The sequence below is a fragment of the Phyllobates terribilis genome, unplaced genomic scaffold (genome assembly GCF_046119375.1).
Source record: "Phyllobates terribilis strain yellow unplaced genomic scaffold, ASM4611937v1 Scaffold_138__1_contigs__length_4804227, whole genome shotgun sequence".
Lineage (NCBI taxonomy): Eukaryota > Metazoa > Chordata > Amphibia > Anura > Dendrobatidae > Phyllobates > Phyllobates terribilis.
In genome coordinates this window covers 356668-372969 of record NW_027362898.1, presented here as the reverse complement: position 1 = coordinate 372969, position 16302 = coordinate 356668, and the positions used below count along the sequence as shown (strand labels likewise).

Here is a 16302-nt window from a genome sequence, read left to right as displayed (position 1 = left end):
AGGACTAATCCCTCTCCCTAATAGCAGCAGGCAGGTGAAGCCCACCGAAGTGGACGATCCTGCCAGGCCAAGGAGAGGGGTACCTGAGAGCCCTTCAACTGAAACCTCCTGCTGTGAAGCACTTGGTCTCAGCCAAAAGGCCGAGAAGCGATAACCAGAATTGGTTTCCGACTACGGTGCCACCCAAGGATTCTGAAAAGTCCATTTGTGGAGATGGCCACCTGGACTCCCGTTAAGAAGACATGCTGTCAACCTCTAGATCCCTCACATGCCTGCACTTTTCGGCTTGCTGCTGCTGCAATCCACGCGTTTTAGATCTACATAACTCCACCTCTTTTAGCACAGTACCCTCAACCCCCGGCTGTTCCCACCCGCCTCAACACCGTTGGAAGGGAGGAGAACCAATTAAGGCGGGGGGGGGGGGGTGGAACGAGCAGCTGTCTACCCTTAGCAGGAGGGTTGCTGATTAATTACCTCTCCTGCTGCTGCTGCTGCTGGCTGTCCAGCAGCAGACTGAAGGTGGCTGCTGCTGTGCGCAGGTATATAAAGGCTCAGAGCCTATTATGACACGCGCAGCCAGCGTTCCATTGCCACATTCCGTCTACTGCAGGCGGGATACCTGGATGGCTGAATGTCACTGAGAAGCTCACAGAGCCCACCATAAGCAACAGTTTAAAAGAATGCCACAGACTAATCAACCAAACTTTTTCGGTTGGTTTCTCTTTTATAGTCTGCAGGCATTAAATGAAAGAAGTCAGTGTTCCAGCAGAGGGAGACAACGTTTCAGAAAAGGCATTGTAGCAAACCAAAAAAGAAATTTTAAGCGCAGCAGAGTAACCAGCTCACATACCTGTTAGCTCAGGTGAGTTTAAAAGGCTGCTGTTGATAACAAGGGCATTTGCTAAATAGATGGTGTGTGTGCAACAATATACTGAAAGGTCAATTATATTGTGCAGCTTATCTCACCACCTGTAGTTATTTAGGTGAAAGCTCCAAAATGCTTGCCTAATATGTCTGTTTATCCAAAAGGAAGTATAGAGGGAGAGCTAGATAGATAGCATTGCATTACATTACATTACATGGCAATGCAATGCACAGTTGCTGAAGTTGAACCAAAATGAGCTTGTCATCTGGCTTCTGCAACTTTTAACATGAAAAATCCAATGAGGAGAAGAAAAGCAAAGCCAAAGAGTCCATCCCAAAATCCGACAAACAAGCAAAATGAACAAAAAGCATTGAATTCAATTCTTTCTGATTTTAGAAACTGCATTAAAGAAGGGGTGCACCGGTCCTGGAGATACTGCAATACCAGGTCAATGCGTGGAGTGGACAGAGCAAGCTCTTTTTCCATCTCCCTGTTCTAAAAATCCATTTAATATATGGTCCCCAGATAGGGGACGTATCAGATATTAAACTGATAAGAACAGATACTACACTTGATCTTAGCCAAAAGGCCGAGAAGCGATAACCAGAATTGGTTTCCGACTACGGTGCCACCCAAGGATTCTGAAAAGTCCATTTGTGGAGATGGCCACCTGGACTCCCGTTAAGAAGACATGCTGTCAACCTCTAGATCCCTCACATGCCTGCACTTTTCGGCTTGCTGCTGCTGCAATCCACGCGTTTTAGATCTGCATAACTCCACCTCTTTTAGCACAGTACCCTCAACCCCCGGCTGTTCCCACCCGCCTCAACACCGTTGGAAGGGAGGAGAACCAATTAAGGCGGGGGGGGGTGGAACGAGCAGCTGTCTACCCTTAGAAGGAGGGTTGCTGATTAATTACCTCTCCTGCTGCTGCTGCTGCTGGCTGTCCAGCAGCAGACTGAAGGTGGCTGCTGCTGTGCGCAGGTATATAAAGGCTCAGAGCCTATTATGACACGCGCAGCCAGCGTTCCATTGCCACATTCCGTCTACTGCAGGCGGGATACCTGCATGGCTGAATGTCACTGAGAAGCTCACAGAGACCGCCATAAGCAACAGTTTAAAAGAATGCCACAGACTAATCAACCAAACTTTTTGGGTTGGTTTCTCTTTTATAGTCTGCAGGCATTAAATGAAAGAAGTCAGTGTTCCAGCAGAGGGAGACAACGTTTCAGAAAAGGCATTGTAGCAAACCAAAAAAGAAATTTTAAGCGCAGCAGAGTAACCAGCTCACATACCTGTTAGCTCAGGTGAGTTTAAAAGGCTGCTGTTGATAACAAGGGCATTTGCTAAATAGATGGTGTGTGTGCAACAATATACTGAAAGGTCAATTATATTGTGCAGCTTATCTCACCACCTGTAGTTATTTAGGTGAAAGCTCCAAAATGCTTGCCTAATATGTCTGTTTATCCAAAAGGAAGTATAGAGGGAGAGCTAGATAGATAGCATTGCATTACATTACATTACATGGCAATGCAATGCACAGTTGCTGAAGTTGAACCAAAATGAGCTTGTCATCTGGCTTCTGCAACTTTTAACATGAAAAATCCAATGAGGAGAAGAAAAGCAAAGCCAAAGAGTCCATCCCAAAATCCGACAAACAAGCAAAATGAACAAAAAGCATTGAATTCAATTCTTTCTGATTTTAGAAACTGCATTAAAGAAGGGGTGCACCGGTCCTGGAGATACTGCAATACCAGGTCAATGCGTGGAGTGGACAGAGCAAGCTCTTTTTCCATCTCCCTGTTCTAAAAATCCATTTAATATATGGTCCCCAGATAGGGGACGTATCAGATATTAAACTGATAAGAACAGATACTACACTTGATCTTAGCCAAAAGGCCGAGAAGCGATAACCAGAATTGGTTTCCGACTACGGTGCCACCCAAGGATTCTGAAAAGTCCATTTGTGGAGATGGCCACCTGGACTCCCGTTAAGAAGACATGCTGTCAACCTCTAGATCCCTCACATGCCTGCACTTTTCGGCTTGCTGCTGCTGCAATCCACGCGTTTTAGATCTGCATAACTCCACCTCTTTTAGCACAGTACCCTCAACCCCCGGCTGTTCCCACCCGCCTCAACACCGTTGGAAGGGAGGAGAACCAATTAAGGCGGGGGGGGGGGGGTGGAACGAGCAGCTGTCTACCCTTAGCAGGAGGGTTGCTGATTAATTACCTCTCCTGCTGCTGCTGCTGCTGGCTGTCCAGCAGCAGACTGAAGGTGGCTGCTGCTGTGCGCAGGTATATAAAGGCTCAGAGCCTATTATGACACGCGCAGCCAGCGTTCCATTGCCACATTCCGTCTACTGCAGGCGGGATACCTGGATGGCTGAATGTCACTGAGAAGCTCACAGAGACCGCCATAAGCAACAGTTTAAAAGAATGCCACAGACTAATCAACCAAACTTTTTGGGTTGGTTTCTCTTTTATAGTCTGCAGGCATTAAATGAAAGAAGTCAGTGTTCCAGCAGAGGGAGACAACGTTTCAGAAAAGGCATTGTAGCAAACCAAAAAAGAAATTTTAAGCGCAGCAGAGTAACCAGCTCACATACCTGTTAGCTCAGGTGAGTTTAAAAGGCTGCTGTTGATAACAAGGGCATTTGCTAAATAGATGGTGTGTGTGCAACAATATACTGAAAGGTCAATTATATTGTGCAGCTTATCTCACCACCTGTAGTTATTTAGGTGAAAGCTCCAAAATGCTTGCCTAATATGTCTGTTTATCCAAAAGGAAGTATAGAGGGAGAGCTAGATAGATAGCATTGCATTACATTACATTACATGGCAATGCAATGCACAGTTGCTGAAGTTGAACCAAAATGAGCTTGTCATCTGGCTTCTGCAACTTTTAACATGAAAAATCCAATGAGGAGAAGAAAAGCAAAGCCAAAGAGTCCATCCCAAAATCCGACAAACAAGCAAAATGAACAAAAAGCATTGAATTCAATTCTTTCTGATTTTAGAAACTGCATTAAAGAAGGGGTGCACCGGTCCTGGAGATACTGCAATACCAGGTCAATGCGTGGAGTGGACAGAGCAAGCTCTTTTTCCATCTCCCTGTTCTAAAAATCCATTTAATATATGGTCCCCAGATAGGGGACGTATCAGATATTAAACTGATAAGAACAGATACTACACTTGATCTTAGCCAAAAGGCCGAGAAGCGATAACCAGAATTGGTTTCCGACTACGGTGCCACCCAAGGATTCTGAAAAGTCCATTTGTGGAGATGGCCACCTGGACTCCCGTTAAGAAGACATGCTGTCAACCTCTAGATCCCTCACATGCCTGCACTTTTCGGCTTGCTGCTGCTGCAATCCACGCGTTTTAGATCTGCATAACTCCACCTCTTTTAGCACAGTACCCTCAACCCCCGGCTGTTCCCACCCGCCTCAACACCGTTGGAAGGGAGGAGAACCAATTAAGGCGGGGGGGGGGGGTGGAACGAGCAGCTGTCTACCCTTAGCAGGAGGGTTGCTGATTAATTACCTCTCCTGCTGCTGCTGCTGCTGGCTGTCCAGCAGCAGACTGAAGGTGGCTGCTGCTGTGCGCAGGTATATAAAGGCTCAGAGCCTATTATGACACGCGCAGCCAGCGTTCCATTGCCACATTCCGTCTACTGCAGGCGGGATACCTGGATGGCTGAATGTCACTGAGAAGCTCACAGAGACCGCCATAAGCAACAGTTTAAAAGAATGCCACAGACTAATCAACCAAACTTTTTGGGTTGGTTTCTCTTTTATAGTCTGCAGGCATTAAATGAAAGAAGTCAGTGTTCCAGCAGAGGGAGACAACGTTTCAGAAAAGGCATTGTAGCAAACCAAAAAAGAAATTTTAAGCGCAGCAGAGTAACCAGCTCACATACCTGTTAGCTCAGGTGAGTTTAAAAGGCTGCTGTTGATAATGTAGCACCCTGAGGATTCGGCTGCTACAGGGGTATTGCACCTCAACCCAGAGGTGTGATATTCCACTCCCGGGTAAGGAAGGAGTGTGGAACTGAGCTCAGATAGACTGCATGCACTACATACATCCCATTCCAGAGGAGCAGGCCGACGGCACTCCCACTTAGAAATGTGCAGGTGCGACCGAGCCTGTTCCTGGCTGGAGTGGGAGGGGGGAGGAACATCCCATGTAGTGTAGGGGCAGATAGGGGGAGCAGTCTGGGTAGTGATAGGAGCTCATTGGGTGCTGGTCACCTGAGCTCACACATAGAGGGATATATAAGGAGGGCACCAACTAGGATCAGGGTCAGACGCAGAGAGTAAGTCAGTTGCAGAGGACAAGCCTGCAGAAAGAGAGAGAAAGAAACAACAGCCCTGGAGAGAGAGTGGAGTGAAGAGAGACCCAGAGGGGGACAAAGAAGGGACCCAAGAACCCAAATAAGAACACCGGGTGAGGAGTCAGCAAGAGGGTACCGGAACCCAAGCTGGTGGGGGCAAAGACATTCCCCAGCCAGAGACCGGAGACCGTGGGCAGTGTCTGTCACGGTCACCCATTACATTCACCCTGAAGGCAGACCACATGGAGGGTCAGGGAACCTGAGGCCAAAGGTTGCCCAACAGAAGGCCCGAGGGAGCTGGATTTAGGTGAATCACTGGTGGGGACGGCTGAAGAAAGGACAGAGGGAGAGCTCAGGGCCACGCTCCGGACTTGTTTGGGGGTTGGCCGGATCCAGGACCTGGTGGACGCAGCACGGCTCGGGAGGTCACTTGGAGCTAGAGTGACCAGGAACATCTGCAGTAAGTAAAGACCCTTAACTGCACTACCCGAGTCTGTCATCATTACCGGCTGCACCGCACCACCACAACCCCCATCCTCTGCGCCTGTCCCCTCTGAGGCTATACCCCTCCCGTTGGGGGTTATCCCACCAAGCTGCGCATCCACCATCAGCCTCAGCGGACCCTGCTGCAGCGGCGGCCACAGTGACCGCATCACAACGGGTGGCGTAGTCGACACAACGAACTTTAATAACATCAGTAAAGACTGCCACATAACACTGAGCTTGACGCCCTGGGCACGGGACCGGGTCACAGCCGCTCGGAGACTACAACCCCCCATCTGATCCGGTGGCGGGTATTCCCCTCAGAAAGGAATATGTCCCAGGGGGCGCGTCAACTTTGGCGTAGTCGGCAGGATTACGTGCCCGCAACACCCGGGTACTGCGTGCCTGAAGAAAAGTGCAAGTTTACCTCAGAAAGAAGACTCCTGCCGGTTCCGGAGGGTCCACGCCATCGGACTCCATCACCAGTCGTTTCCCGCCGATTGTCCGCCATTTCCAGCTTGTTCCCGCCATCTGCAGAGTTTCCCGCCACTGGGCGACACTTCCCGCCAAAACCGCAGATTTCCCGCCTTGGAAGAGCAGTGGACGCCATTATGGGCGTGCCAAAGGAGGGCAAGAGGCCACCTCCCATCGTGGGCCAGGACAGAAAATGGCGCCAAAAGTGGAAACCGCCCCCACCAACAGAGACTGTGATGCTGGAGGTGTCTGTCAGCATGAAAGAACTCCCCCTGGAGCTGACAGTCACCGAGTTGCCCCGGGACCGCCCTCGAAGTGGGAGGAGACGAAAGAGAAGAGAAAAGATGGGTGTCGCTTGGAGCAGTCTAGAACGAGCGCACCCGGAGGCAAGGTGTCCAGAGCGAGAGCACCCGGAGTCGAGAAGAGGAAGAGTAGACCCGGGAATGGAGCGGCAGCAGAGCAGCACCGGCCCGCTGGCCAGGAGCCTGCAAAAGGAAGAAGGAGGAGAGCAGAGCAGCACCGGCCCGCTGGCCAGGAGCCTGCCGGAAGCAGAGCAGAGCAGCACCGACCCGATGGTCAGGAGCCTGCTGGAGTCAACAACCCCGCTAGGCTTAGCGGAGATCCTGGCGCAGCTTCCCCGAGATCGGGAGTGCGCGCGGAGTGCCCTGGAGGGCCTCGCGGGAAGGATGGCCCGAGTGCAGAGGGAGATCCTGGCGGAGTGGGGCCGGGAGATGGCCCAGCAAGCTGGAATCCGTCCACGGAACCCGCTCCCTTGGAAGAAGACACCGACTACCTCTGCGGATGGCGCGGGAGGACCCAAGGCCGGAGACGGCGCAGAAGAGGGAGCGAGACGTATGGCAGCAGGTAAGGGGGACGCCTATACCCCATACCGGAAGACCACCCACCTGCCCCAGCTCCCCGTCGCAGAGCCCGAAAGTCCCCCTGCCGTACCCGAGACCGCCATGACACCGCCACCGACTAGGCCACGACCGGAAGCCGCCGACGCGACCCCAGTGACGTCACGCGTCGTGACCCGGAGCGTGGCGCAGGAAGAAGAGCCTCCGGCCTGGTCACAGGGCCTAGCGTTTCCGGGCGCCGCATCCAAAGCAGAGCCATCTACCTCCGCGGAGCCTCCGGCCGGGTCGCAAGGCCAGGTAACCCAGGGCGCCGCCGTCCTAACGGTGCCCTTCACCTTCCAGGTGCCCCAGGCCTGGCCGCAAGGCCTGGGCAACCCGGGCGCCATCACCACCGCGCCCGCGCCCGCAATACCAAGGGTGCCGCACCTGGGGAAGGACCTCTTCGGCCAGCTCACATGGCCGGACGGGCGGCCCTTCATCTGGCCCGAAGGGTACCCTGAGCTAGAGCGGCAGCAAAGACTAGGGCCCTTGTGTGAGCCCCTGATCCCGGCTCCAAAGCCCGTGACTCGGGTCTCGCCTCCACTCGAGGAAGCCCAGTTCGTGTGGGACCCCACGGGAGAAGATTTGATGGGGTTCACCGGAGAGACTCGGGCAGCTGCAGCAGAGCGTACCGAGTGTTGCCGTCAACAGCTGGCAGAGTTCAAGAGAGAGCGGGAGGAGAGGCGGGCCAGAGAGCAATGGGCCCAGACCCGCAGCGCGGAGCAGAAGAGTCGGACCAGGAGGGACCCCTATGCAGCAGATCGTCCCCGTACCATCGGGACGGTAATAAAGTTTAATGCGCAGCATGGGTGGGGCTTCATAAAGGACCGGAACACCATGGGTGACGTCTTCGTTACCCGACGGGATGTCGAGTCCCACCTGCCAGAGGGTCACAAAGGCCGTGACCTCTACGTCGGTGACGAGGTAACGTTCACCCGGCACAAGTGTGCCAAGGGACCTTACGCCCTCCACGTGCATCGCCTGACAGAGGAGGAGCTGCGGTGTAGGGAGGAAGAGCCAGAAGACCCGGACGGGTTCAAGGCTAGGAGGTACTACGATTAAGAACAGTAGTAAAGAAAAACTGTATATAGTTACCCGTCGGGGTACACAAGTAACCGTGGCTGCTTTAAAGTTTAGTCCCCGTTGGGACCAGTGAACAGTTTAACCCGTGTGTCCCCTACCCAAACCAGGCTGAGGACTGTGAGCAGCCATCCCTTTCCCTTACCTGGCCGGGGACTGAGAACGGCCAAAAATTCCCCTGTAAATAGTTGCGCTTCCTAAGGCGCCCCCTACTGGTTTTATAAGGAACTGCTTTTCAAAAGACTGTCGCACTTTACCTGGTCACGAGTTGCACGGTGACCAGAGGAGGAAGAAAGAAAGAGACGACGAGAATGTTATAATGTTGTCTATATGAAAAAGTTATATATATATAATATTTTATATGTTTTATATGTTTATAAAAATTTGTATGTTTTGGTGTTTTTGTCTTTGCAGCCCGAGGACGTGCTGTGGTTTACCAGGGGGGAATGTAGCACCCTGAGGATTCGGCTGCTACAGGGGTATTGCACCTCAACCCAGAGGTGTGATATTCCACTCCCGGGTAAGGAAGGAGTGTGGAACTGAGCTCAGATAGACTGCATGCACTACATACATCCCATTCCAGAGGAGCAGGCCGACGGCACTCCCACTTAGAAATGTGCAGGTGCGACCGAGCCTGTTCCTGGCTGGAGTGGGAGGGGGGAGGAACATCCCATGTAGTGTAGGGGCAGATAGGGGGAGCAGTCTGGGTAGTGATAGGAGCTCATTGGGTGCTGGTCACCTGAGCTCACACATAGAGGGATATATAAGGAGGGCACCAACTAGGATCAGGGTCAGACGCAGAGAGTAAGTCAGATGCAGAGGACAAGCCTGCAGAAAGAGAGAGAAAGAAACAACAGCCCTGGAGAGAGAGTGGAGTGAAGAGAGACCCAGAGGGGGACAAAGAAGGGACCCAAGAACCCAAATAAGAACACCGGGTGAGGAGTCAGCAAGAGGGTACCGGAACCCAAGCTGGTGGGGGCAAAGACATTCCCCAGCCAGAGACCGGAGACCGTGGGCAGTGTCTGTCACGGTCACCCATTACATTCACCCTGAAGGCAGACCACATGGAGGGTCAGGGAACCTGAGGCCAAAGGTTGCCCAACAGAAGGCCCGAGGGAGCTGGATTTAGGTGAATCACTGGTGGGGACGGCTGAAGAAAGGACAGAGGGAGAGCTCAGGGCCACGCTCCGGACTTGTTTGGGGGTTGGCCGGATCCAGGACCTGGTGGACGCAGCACGGCTCGGGAGGTCACTTGGAGCTAGAGTGACCAGGAACATCTGCAGTAAGTAAAGACCCTTAACTGCACTACCCGAGTCTGTCATCATTACCGGCTGCACCGCACCACCACAACCCCCATCCTCTGCGCCTGTCCCCTCTGAGGCTATACCCCTCCCGTTGGGGGTTATCCCACCAAGCTGCGCATCCACCATCAGCCTCAGCGGACCCTGCTGCAGCGGCGGCCACAGTGACCGCATCACAACGGGTGGCGTAGTCGACACAACGAACTTTAATAACATCAGTAAAGACTGCCACATAACACTGAACTTGACGCCCTGGGCACGGGACCGGGTCACAGCCGCTCGGAGACTACAACCCCCCATCTGATCCGGTGCCGGGTATTCCCCTCAGAAAGGAATATGTCCCAGGGGGCGCGTCAATAACAAGGGCATTTGCTAAATAGATGGTGTGTGTGCAACAGTATACTGAAAGGTCAATTATATTGTGCAGCTTATCTCACCACCTGTAGTTATTTAGGTGAAAGCTCCAAAATGCTTGCCTAATATGTCTGTTTATCCAAAAGGAAGTATAGAGGGAGAGCTAGATAGATAGCATTGCATTACATTACATTACATGGCAATGCAATGCACAGTTGCTGAAGTTGAACCAAAATGAGCTTGTCATCTGGCTTCTGCAACTTTTAACATGAAAAATCCAATGAGGAGAAGAAAAGCAAAGCCAAAGAGTCCATCCCAAAATCCGACAAACAAGCAAAATGAACAAAAAGCATTGAATTCAATTCTTTCTGATTTTAGAAACTGCATTAAAGAAGGGGTGCACCGGTCCTGGAGATACTGCAATACCAGGTCAATGCGTGGAGTGGACAGAGCAAGCTCTTTTTCCATCTCCCTGTTCTAAAAATCCATTTAATATATGGTCCCCAGATAGGGGACGTATCAGATATTAAACTGATAAGAACAGATACTACACTTGATCTTAGCCAAAAGGCCGAGAAGCGATAACCAGAATTGGTTTCCGACTACGGTGCCACCCAAGGATTCTGAAAAGTCCATTTGTGGAGATGGCCACCTGGACTCCCGTTAAGAAGACATGCTGTCAACCTCTAGATCCCTCACATGCCTGCACTTTTCGGCTTGCTGCTGCTGCAATCCACGCGTTTTAGATCTGCATAACTCCACCTCTTTTAGCACAGTACCCTCAACCCCCGGCTGTTCCCACCCGCCTCAACACCGTTGGAAGGGAGGAGAACCAATTAAGGCGGGGGGGGGGTGGAACGAGCAGCTGTCTACCCTTAGCAGGAGGGTTGCTGATTAATTACCTCTCCTGCTGCTGCTGCTGCTGGCTGTCCAGCAGCAGACTGAAGGTGGCTGCTGCTGTGCGCAGGTATATAAAGGCTCAGAGCCTATTATGACACGCGCAGCCAGCGTTCCATTGCCACATTCCGTCTACTGCAGGCGGGATACCTGGATGGCTGAATGTCACTGAGAAGCTCACAGAGACCGCCATAAGCAACAGTTTAAAAGAATGCCACAGACTAATCAACCAAACTTTTTGGGTTGGTTTCTCTTTTATAGTCTGCAGGCATTAAATGAAAGAAGTCAGTGTTCCAGCAGAGGGAGACAACGTTTCAGAAAAGGCATTGTAGCAAACCAAAAAAGAAATTTTAAGCGCAGCAGAGTAACCAGCTCACATACCTGTTAGCTCAGGTGAGTTTAAAAGGCTGCTGTTGATAACAAGGGCATTTGCTAAATAGATGGTGTGTGTGCAACAATATACTGAAAGGTCAATTATATTGTGCAGCTTATCTCACCACCTGTAGTTATTTAGGTGAAAGCTCCAAAATGCTTGCCTAATATGTCTGTTTATCCAAAAGGAAGTATAGAGGGAGAGCTAGATAGATAGCATTGCATTACATTACATTACATGGCAATGCAATGCACAGTTGCTGAAGTTGAACCAAAATGAGCTTGTCATCTGGCTTCTGCAACTTTTAACATGAAAAATCCAATGAGGAGAAGAAAAGCAAAGCCAAAGAGTCCATCCCAAAATCCGACAAACAAGCAAAATGAACAAAAAGCATTGAATTCAATTCTTTCTGATTTTAGAAACTGCATTAAAGAAGGGGTGCACCGGTCCTGGAGATACTGCAATACCAGGTCAATGCGTGGAGTGGACAGAGCAAGCTCTTTTTCCATCTCCCTGTTCTAAAAATCCATTTAATATATGGTCCCCAGATAGGGGACGTATCAGATATTAAACTGATAAGAACAGATACTACACTTGATCTTAGCCAAAAGGCCGAGAAGCGATAACCAGAATTGGTTTCCGACTACGGTGCCACCCAAGGATTCTGAAAAGTCCATTTGTGGAGATGGCCACCTGGACTCCCGTTAAGAAGACATGCTGTCAACCTCTAGATCCCTCACATGCCTGCACTTTTCGGCTTGCTGCTGCTGCAATCCACGCGTTTTAGATCTGCATAACTCCACCTCTTTTAGCACAGTACCCTCAACCCCCGGCTGTTCCCACCCGCCTCAACACCGTTGGAAGGGAGGAGAACCAATTAAGGCGGGGGGGGGGTGGAACGAGCAGCTGTCTACCCTTAGCAGGAGGGTTGCTGATTAATTACCTCTCCTGCTGCTGCTGCTGCTGGCTGTCCAGCAGCAGACTGAAGGTGGCTGCTGCTGTGCGCAGGTATATAAAGGCTCAGAGCCTATTATGACACGCGCAGCCAGCGTTCCATTGCCACATTCCGTCTACTGCAGGCGGGATACCTGGATGGCTGAATGTCACTGAGAAGCTCACAGAGACCGCCATAAGCAACAGTTTAAAAGAATGCCACAGACTAATCAACCAAACTTTTTGGGTTGGTTTCTCTTTTATAGTCTGCAGGCATTAAATGAAAGAAGTCAGTGTTCCAGCAGAGGGAGACAACGTTTCAGAAAAGGCATTGTAGCAAACCAAAAAAGAAATTTTAAGCGCAGCAGAGTAACCAGCTCACATACCTGTTAGCTCAGGTGAGTTTAAAAGGCTGCTGTTGATAACAAGGGCATTTGCTAAATAGATGGTGTGTGTGCAACAATATACTGAAAGGTCAATTATATTGTGCAGCTTATCTCACCACCTGTAGTTATTTAGGTGAAAGCTCCAAAATGCTTGCCTAATATGTCTGTTTATCCAAAAGGAAGTATAGAGGGAGAGCTAGATAGATAGCATTGCATTACATTACATTACATGGCAATGCAATGCACAGTTGCTGAAGTTGAACCAAAATGAGCTTGTCATCTGGCTTCTGCAACTTTTAACATGAAAAATCCAATGAGGAGAAGAAAAGCAAAGCCAAAGAGTCCATCCCAAAATCCGACAAACAAGCAAAATGAACAAAAAGCATTGAATTCAATTCTTTCTGATTTTAGAAACTGCATTAAAGAAGGGGTGCACCGGTCCTGGAGATACTGCAATACCAGGTCAATGCGTGGAGTGGACAGAGCAAGCTCTTTTTCCATCTCCCTGTTCTAAAAATCCATTTAATATATGGTCCCCAGATAGGGGACGTATCAGATATTAAACTGATAAGAACAGATACTACACTTGATCTTAGCCAAAAGGCCGAGAAGCGATAACCAGAATTGGTTTCCGACTACGGTGCCACCCAAGGATTCTGAAAAGTCCATTTGTGGAGATGGCCACCTGGACTCCCGTTAAGAAGACATGCTGTCAACCTCTAGATCCCTCACATGCCTGCACTTTTCGGCTTGCTGCTGCTGCAATCCACGCGTTTTAGATCTGCATAACTCCACCTCTTTTAGCACAGTACCCTCAACCCCCGGCTGTTCCCACCCGCCTCAACACCGTTGGAAGGGAGGAGAACCAATTAAGGCGGGGGGGGGGTGGAACGAGCAGCTGTCTACCCTTAGCAGGAGGGTTGCTGATTAATTACCTCTCCTGCTGCTGCTGCTGCTGGCTGTCCAGCAGCAGACTGAAGGTGGCTGCTGCTGTGCGCAGGTATATAAAGGCTCAGAGCCTATTATGACACGCGCAGCCAGCGTTCCATTGCCACATTCCGTCTACTGCAGGCGGGATACCTGGATGGCTGAATGTCACTGAGAAGCTCACAGAGACCGCCATAAGCAACAGTTTAAAAGAATGCCACAGACTAATCAACCAAACTTTTTGGGTTGGTTTCTCTTTTATAGTCTGCAGGCATTAAATGAAAGAAGTCAGTGTTCCAGCAGAGGGAGACAACGTTTCAGAAAAGGCATTGTAGCAAACCAAAAAAGAAATTTTAAGCGCAGCAGAGTAACCAGCTCACATACCTGTTAGCTCAGGTGAGTTTAAAAGGCTGCTGTTGATAACAAGGGCATTTGCTAAATAGATGGTGTGTATGCAACAATATACTGAAAGGTCAATTATATTGTGCAGCTTATCTCACCACCTGTAGTTATTTAGGTGAAAGCTCCAAAATGCTTGCCTAATATGTCTGTTTATCCAAAAGGAAGTATAGAGGGAGAGCTAGATAGATAGCATTGCATTACATTACATTACATGGCAATGCAATGCACAGTTGCTGAAGTTGAACCAAAATGAGCTTGTCATGTGGCTTCTGCAACTTTTAACATGAAAAATCCAATGAGGAGAAGAAAAGCAAAGCCAAAGAGTCCATCCCAAAATACGACAAACAAGCAAAATGAACAAAAAGCATTGAATTCAATTCTTTCTGATTTTAGAAACTGCATTAAAGAAGGGGTGCACCGGTCCTGGAGATACTGCAATACCAGGTCAATGCGTGGAGTGGACAGAGCAAGCTCTTTTTCCATCTCCCTGTTCTAAAAATCCATTTAATATATGGTCCCCAGATAGGGGACGTATCAGATATTAAACTGATAAGAACAGATACTACACTTGATCTTAGCCAAAAGGCCGAGAAGCGATAACCAGAATTGGTTTCCGACTACGGTGCCACCCAAGGATTCTGAAAAGTCCATTTGTGGAGATGGCCACCTGGACTCCCGTTAAGAAGACATGCTGTCAACCTCTAGATCCCTCACATGCCTGCACTTTTCGGCTTGCTGCTGCTGCAATCCACGCGTTTTAGATCTGCATAACTCCACCTCTTTTAGCACAGTACCCTCAACCCCCGGCTGTTCCCACCCGCCTCAACACCGTTGGAAGGGAGGAGAACCAATTAAGGCGGGGGGGGGGGGTGGAACGAGCAGCTGTCTACCCTTAGCAGGAGGGTTGCTGATTAATTACCTCTCCTGCTGCTGCTGCTGCTGGCTGTCCAGCAGCAGACTGAAGGTGGCTGCTGCTGTGCGCAGGTATATAAAGGCTCAGAGCCTATTATGACACGCGCAGCCAGCGTTCCATTGCCACATTCCGTCTACTGCAGGCGGGATACCTGGATGGCTGAATGTCACTGAGAAGCTCACAGAGACCGCCATAAGCAACAGTTTAAAAGAATGCCACAGACTAATCAACCAAACTTTTTGGGTTGGTTTCTCTTTTATAGTCTGCAGGCATTAAATGAAAGAAGTCAGTGTTCCAGCAGAGGGAGACAACGTTTCAGAAAAGGCATTGTAGCAAACCAAAAAAGAAATTTTAAGCGCAGCAGAGTAACCAGCTCACATACCTGTTAGCTCAGGTGAGTTTAAAAGGCTGCTGTTGATAACAAGGGCATTTGCTAAATAGATGGTGTGTGTGCAACAATATACTGAAAGGTCAATTATATTGTGCAGCTTATCTCACCACCTGTAGTTATTTAGGTGAAAGCTCCAAAATGCTTGCCTAATATGTCTGTTTATCCAAAAGGAAGTATAGAGGGAGAGCTAGATAGATAGCATTGCATTACATTACATTACATGGCAATGCAATGCACAGTTGCTGAAGTTGAACCAAAATGAGCTTGTCATCTGGCTTCTGCAACTTTTAACATGAAAAATCCAATGAGGAGAAGAAAAGCAAAGCCAAAGAGTCCATCCCAAAATCCGACAAACAAGCAAAATGAACAAAAAGCATTGAATTCAATTCTTTCTGATTTTAGAAACTGCATTAAAGAAGGGGTGCACCGGTCCTGGAGATACTGCAATACCAGGTCAATGCGTGGAGTGGACAGAGCAAGCTCTTTTTCCATCTCCCTGTTCTAAAAATCCATTTAATATATGGTCCCCAGATAGGGGACGTATCAGATATTAAACTGATAAGAACAGATACTACACTTGATCTTAGCCAAAAGGCCGAGAAGCGATAACCAGAATTGGTTTCCGACTACGGTGCCACCCAAGGATTCTGAAAAGTCCATTTGTGGAGATGGCCACCTGGACTCCCGTTAAGAAGACATGCTGTCAACCTCTAGATCCCTCACATGCCTGCACTTTTCGGCTTGCTGCTGCTGCAATCCACGCGTTTTAGATCTGCATAACTCCACCTCTTTTAGCACAGTACCCTCAACCCCCGGCTGTTCCCACCCGCCTCAACACCGTTGGAAGGGAGGAGAACCAATTAAGGCGGGGGGGGGGTGGAACGAGCAGCTGTCTACCCTTAGCAGGAGGGTTGCTGATTAATTACCTCTCCTGCTGCTGCTGCTGCTGGCTGTCCAGCAGCAGACTGAAGGTGGCTGCTGCTGTGCGCAGGTATATAAAGGCTCAGAGCCTATTATGACACGCGCAGCCAGCGTTCCATTGCCACATTCCGTCTACTGCAGGCGGGATACCTGGATGGCTGAATGTCACTGAGAAGCTCACAGAGACCGCCATAAGCAACAGTTTAAAAGAATGCCACAGACTAATCAACCAAACTTTTTGGGTTGGTTTCTCTTTTATAGTCTGCAGGCATTAAATGAAAGAAGTCAGTGTTCCAGCAGAGGGAGACAACGTTTCAGAAAAGGCATTGTAGCAAACCAAAAAAGAAATTTTAAGCGCAGCAGAGTAACC

General features: G+C 49.7%; 8 non-coding genes across 8 annotated transcripts; all 8 read right to left on the bottom strand.

Annotated features, from left to right (window-relative positions):
• Positions 1-1275: 1275 nt before the first annotated feature.
• Positions 1276-1466, bottom strand: LOC141205146 (U2 spliceosomal RNA). Its single transcript, XR_012275920.1, has one exon. It is a non-coding gene; the product is annotated as a U2 spliceosomal RNA (small nuclear RNA).
• A 1119-nt stretch (positions 1467-2585) lies between these two features.
• Positions 2586-2776, bottom strand: LOC141205145 (U2 spliceosomal RNA). Its single transcript, XR_012275919.1, has one exon. It is a non-coding gene; the product is annotated as a U2 spliceosomal RNA (small nuclear RNA).
• Positions 2777-3899: 1123 nt separating this feature from the next.
• LOC141205143 (U2 spliceosomal RNA) lies at positions 3900-4090 on the bottom strand. Its single transcript, XR_012275917.1, has one exon. It is a non-coding gene; the product is annotated as a U2 spliceosomal RNA (small nuclear RNA).
• A 6091-nt stretch (positions 4091-10181) lies between these two features.
• On the bottom strand, positions 10182-10372 carry LOC141205142 (U2 spliceosomal RNA). The gene has a single exon (XR_012275916.1). It is a non-coding gene; the product is annotated as a U2 spliceosomal RNA (small nuclear RNA).
• A 1120-nt stretch (positions 10373-11492) lies between these two features.
• LOC141205141 (U2 spliceosomal RNA) lies at positions 11493-11683 on the bottom strand. Its single transcript, XR_012275915.1, has one exon. It is a non-coding gene; the product is annotated as a U2 spliceosomal RNA (small nuclear RNA).
• A 1120-nt stretch (positions 11684-12803) lies between these two features.
• On the bottom strand, positions 12804-12994 carry LOC141205140 (U2 spliceosomal RNA). Its single transcript, XR_012275914.1, has one exon. It is a non-coding gene; the product is annotated as a U2 spliceosomal RNA (small nuclear RNA).
• A 1120-nt stretch (positions 12995-14114) lies between these two features.
• Positions 14115-14305, bottom strand: LOC141205139 (U2 spliceosomal RNA). The gene has a single exon (XR_012275913.1). It is a non-coding gene; the product is annotated as a U2 spliceosomal RNA (small nuclear RNA).
• A 1122-nt stretch (positions 14306-15427) lies between these two features.
• On the bottom strand, positions 15428-15618 carry LOC141205138 (U2 spliceosomal RNA). The gene has a single exon (XR_012275912.1). It is a non-coding gene; the product is annotated as a U2 spliceosomal RNA (small nuclear RNA).
• Between the last annotated feature and the right edge of the window lie 684 nt (positions 15619-16302).